The sequence below is a fragment of the Mustelus asterias genome, chromosome 7 (assembly GCF_964213995.1).
Source record: "Mustelus asterias chromosome 7, sMusAst1.hap1.1, whole genome shotgun sequence".
NCBI lineage: Eukaryota > Metazoa > Chordata > Chondrichthyes > Carcharhiniformes > Triakidae > Mustelus > Mustelus asterias.
Window position 1 is genome coordinate 57,369,123 of NC_135807.1, and position 5,230 is coordinate 57,374,352.

Genomic DNA, 5,230 nt, shown 5'->3' on the forward strand with positions numbered 1-5,230 from the left:
CAAAAAAAACTGCGGATTTCAGATTTAAAATTAATAATCAATCTCGTATCAATTGTAATTTGCGGAAGACAGTTCCAAACCTCAATCATGCTATGTATGTAAACGTATCTTACTTTCACTCCTGAAAACCCTCACAACATTTAAGAAGTATTTAGATGAGCATATGAAATGCCAGAGCATACAATTCTATGGACCAAGTGCTAGAAAATGAGATTAGAATAGATAGGTGCTTGATGGCCGCTATAGACACAATAGGCCAAAGGGCCTCTTTCTGTGTTGTAAAGCTCTATGAATATGCATCTATGACTAACCTCTTAATCCTCTAAATTCCAGGGAAGCAAGTCTAGTTTGTCTAATCTCTCCTCTTAATTTAACATTTGTAGCCCAAGGATCATTCTGGTAAACCTCTGCACTCCCTCAGAGGCCAATATATCCTTCCTAAGGTATGATGTCCAGAACTGCTTACTATGCTCCTGATGTGGTCCAAGCAGAGGTTTCAGTAGCCAATGCAAGGGTTCTACTCCTTGAACTGTAGTCCTCTAGATATAAAGGCCAGCATTCCATGAGCTTTTTGATTATTTTCTGTGAAAGTTCACAGCATTTTAATGATCTGCATACCTGGACTCCCAAGTTTCTCTAAATCTCCATGGTCTCTAGTTTATCACCATTTAGAAAATGCCCTGTTCTATCTTTTTTTGATTCAAAGTGAATGGCTTCACATTTGTCTCCTGCTATTCAGCCAATTGCTAAACCTTTTCAATCATATTCTTTAATTTCCATGAACTTCAACTTTATAGAATCATAGAATGTCTATAGTGCAGAAGAAGGCCATTTGGCCAGTCGAGCCTGCACCGACAACAATCCCACCCAGGCGCCACTACCGCAACCCCACATATTTACCCTGCTAACCCCCCTGACACTAAGGGGCAACTTAGCGAGGACAATCAACCTAACCCCCACATCTTGGGAGTGTGGGAGGAAAGCGGAGCACCCTGAGGAAACATAGAAACATTGAAGATAGGAGCAGGAGGAGGCTATTTGGCCCTTCGAGCTTGCTCTGCCATTCATTACGATCATGGCTGATCGTTCAACTCAATAGCCTAATCCTGCTTTTTCCCCATAACCTTTGTTCCCTTTTGCCCCAAGTGCTATATCCAGCCGCCTCTTGAATATATTCAATGTTTGGCATCAACTACTTCCTGTGGTAATGAATTCCACAGGCTCACCACTCTTTGGGTGAAGAAATGTCACCTCACTTCCATCCTAAATGGTCTACCCTGAATCCTCAGACAGTGACCCCTAGTTCTGGACTCCCCCACCATCGGGAACATCCTCCCTGCATCTACCCTGTCTAGTCCTGTTAGAATTTTATAAGTGGTCTCCTCATATATCTGTCCCGCCATCCCTGGAATCAGCCTGGTAAACCTTCACTGCACTCCCTCGAGAGCAAGTACATCCTTCCTCAGAAAAGGAGACCAAAACTGCACACAATATTGTAGGTGTGGCCTCACCAAGGCGCTATATAATTGCAACACATCCCTGCTCCGATACTCAAAATCCCTCAAAACCACACACAGACACAGGGAGAACGTGCAAACTCCACAAAGACAGTCACCCAAGGCTGGACTCGAACATGGGTCCCTGGAGCTGTGAGGCAGCATTGCTAACCACTGTGCACTGTTTCTTATGAGGACTCAAGAGTCTTCTGAAAGACCATATAAATAACACACATAGACATCACTCTGTCTACTGCTTTAATCACCTCTTCAAAAAATTCAGTCAGGTTCATCAGACATGACCTGATCTTTGCAAATCCATGCTGGCTTCTGTGTACTGGCAAATATTTATCTCTTAATCAACTAAAATGGATTATCTGGTTATTATTACCTTGCTCTTTGTGAAAGCTTGCTCTGCGCTAATCGGTTGTTGTGTTTCCTATATTACAACAGTGATTACACGTCAAAGGTACTTCACTAGTTTCAAAAACATTCTGGGACTCACTGAGAATTTGGAAGGCACGGTATAAATGCAAGTCTCTTTTTTTCTCGCTACCATTTTCTGGTCTGGCATATTGTGGTTTGCAAGGTCCAATTCCAATTTCCTTCAGTGGTAAATGACAATGTTCCGATTGAATCCTTTCTTGCTCCTCCTTTTGATGAGCAGTTAATTGAATTTTTACCAAGCCATATTTGTACTTGGCACTTGTGGTTGCAATAAATTGGAAGTATGTGTTTAATGGTGTTTGCTGGTTGTTGGGGAAGGGTGAGAGGGGGAGGGGGGGGGGATATATGGTGATTGTAAAGTAAATGGATAATCCAGGCACCATGGGCTGCAGTATTATATTATCGCGTTAATCGTTCTAGCATTTTGTGCGAGTGTCTATTCCAGTTAATAAATGGGCATTGGTTTTGCTGATCTCTGGTGCCCTCTAGAGCATGTTTATTTAGAAGCATTTTTAAAATTTTGTGTTGCATGTCATATATTTTCAGAGAATATATTTGAACTGTTTATTTATAATCACACATTATTTTAGGCACAAGCTTGTAAATGCAGCAAAATTAATATGTTGAGTGCAAAGGTCAGTAATAATCTTAAGGGAACAATTCATACAACATAGGACCAAATAAATGTAAGCGGCAATGTAAACTATTAATATGTATCTATTAGAAAATGGAGTTCAGTTTGGCACTCTATAATTTCCCATGCATTGTGTGAAGAATAATGAACTGAGCTAATAATAGTCAAGTTTGCATTTTTAATGGGAATCTTCATTTTTCAATTATATTGCAGCATAAATTCCTTGTGAATCTTCTTCTGATTCAAATGCAAAATGTAAGTGTTTCCAACATTAGAATTGCAGTATTTATACTTCAGCATTGTTTTTGTTTTGGCCTAGAATACTTAGGCGTCATTTAGGAGCTATTACAAATTTTAAAGCTGCATGTTTAATCCATACATTTAAAATTTCAACAAAAATTTTTCTTTGTAATTTTACTGGGTAGCTATTTCAGCAGTCAATTACTCTATTTTCCAAATATATTTCAATGGGTATTTGTGGCTATTGATTAGCCATGTAGGATTTGTCCTCAGTGGGTGCAGCGCCAAGGTATGCAACAAGGACAGAAAGGGGAAACTCTGACCACCACAGCTCTGTTTCCTGTTGCACAGGCCATATGGCATCCAGATGCAGGGGCACACCATAAAGCTGGTGTTGATCTTGTACTGGAGATTACTTTCAGACAATTGCCATGGCTTGGGGGCCCTTGCAGCGTGCCAAAATGGACTGCAAAAGGCAAGTTTCAAAACTTCTACCTCTTACCCTCCCACATCCTCCCACAGTCCAAAGATGTGCAGATTATGTGGATTGGCCATGCTAAATTGACCCTAGTGTCAGGGGGATTAGCAGGATAAATATGTAGGGATATGGGAATAGGGCCTGGGTGGGATTGTGGTTGTTGCAGACTCGATGGGCTGAATGGCCTCCTTCTGCACTGTAGGGATTCTATGATTCTATTCTATGATACCCAAGAGGAGGTTTTAAGGTCTTCTGGAAATGTCACACTCCTGATTTTCCTGCCACAATTATGCACCAGAAATTCACCCAACATATTGAAGAATTCACCTCAAAGGCACAAAACTTCCAGAGGTTGCAGGAGCCTCCTGCCTTAACTGTGGCTCGGAGATTGATGGAAAAAGCAAGGATTTGGGGGCACACCCGCTCACCTCCCCAGAAGACTGTAGATGCTGCATTAAGTGAGATTTTCAAGTCTGAGCTCAACAGATTTTTATTAAGTAAGAATAGCAACTGTTCAAAGGCAGGTAAATGGAGTTGAGGTACACAGCACTCACCATCTAGCAGAATGGCAGAACAGGTTCAAAGGGCTGAATGCTCCACTTATATTGTCATGTCAGCTTTTCCTGCAGCCTCTCACAAGGCAAATGATTGGCAGTGGGCAGGAATTTTCACGGACCGTTTTTAACTAGCCAAAATCCGTGTTAATGGGGCAGTAAGAACCTCAAAGCTCCAGCTTTTGACATTATTAAAGGGCCACACTGGATAACATGGTGAAGGCGGATAAAGGTTTTCTTGGTGATTGAATGGATATGTGCTTGAAAGCATATGTTGGGCTCAGATATGAGAACAAGCTTGCCAAAAGTCTGTTTAAGCTTCAGACAATTACCAGGGAACAGGATGGAGTCAGTAGCTGAGGAGCAAAGTTCATGAGTGGAATGGTTTCATCTTTCCAATATTTAGTTGGACAAAATTTCAGATCACATGGTACTGGATTTTGGACAAGCAGTGTGACAAGCAAGAGACAGTGGAAGATCAAGAGAGATGATGCTAAGGTAGAGCTGGGTGTTGTCAATGTATATATGGAACCTGATGAGTTTCCCGACACTGTCAACTTGTAGTTAAAAAACAGAAGAGGGCCGAGGATAGATCCTTGGGTATCCACAGGTAATAGTGCAGGAACAGGATGAGAAGTCTTTGCAGGTGACACTCTGACTGGAATTTTACCGCCTTGCCTGTCCCGGAATCCGGGCGGGCGAGGCTCACAGAATGGCATTCTCCCTTGGCCTCGGGGGGGATTTTACAAGCCTCAGGCAGGCGAGGTGGAAAAATTACGGACTCTGTCTATGTTTTTAAGTTTATTTATTAGTGTCACAAGTAGGCTTATGTTAACACTGCAATGACGTTATTGTGAAGATCCCCTAGTCACCACACTCCTGCACCTGTTCGGGTACACTAAGAGAGAATTTAGCATGGCCAATGCACCTAAACAGCATGTCTTTCAGATTGTAGGAGGAAACCGGAGCAGCCGGAGGAAACCCACGTAGACACAGGGAGAACGTGCAGACTCCGCACAGACAATGACTCAAGCCGGAAATCGAACCCGGGTCCCTGGCGCTGTGAGGCAGCAGTGCTAACCACTGTGCCACCCATAAATGCATTGCCTGAACAGGGACTTGAACGCTGGACCCTCAGATTAAAAGTCTGATACTCTATCGACTGAGCTATCTGGGCTCTATGACTAGATACATAACAATGGAACCAGGCTGGTGCAGTCCCACCCAGCTGGACGATGTTGGAAGATTTTGGAGAAGGAAGGTGTGGCCAACCACATGAAAGACAGGTTGAGAAGGATGAAGAGGGATAGTTTACCATGGTCACATAATGGCAGAGTGGCATCATACATCACATATTCTGTCATTATTGCCTTTGGAACAT

General features: G+C 42.6%; 1 non-coding gene across 1 annotated transcript; it reads right to left on the reverse strand.

Annotated features, from left to right (window-relative positions):
- Nucleotides 1-4,953: 4,953 nt before the first annotated feature.
- trnak-uuu (transfer RNA lysine (anticodon UUU)) lies at nt 4,954-5,026 on the reverse strand. Its single transcript has one exon. It is a non-coding gene; the product is annotated as a tRNA-Lys (tRNA).
- Nucleotides 5,027-5,230: the final 204 nt, after the last annotated feature.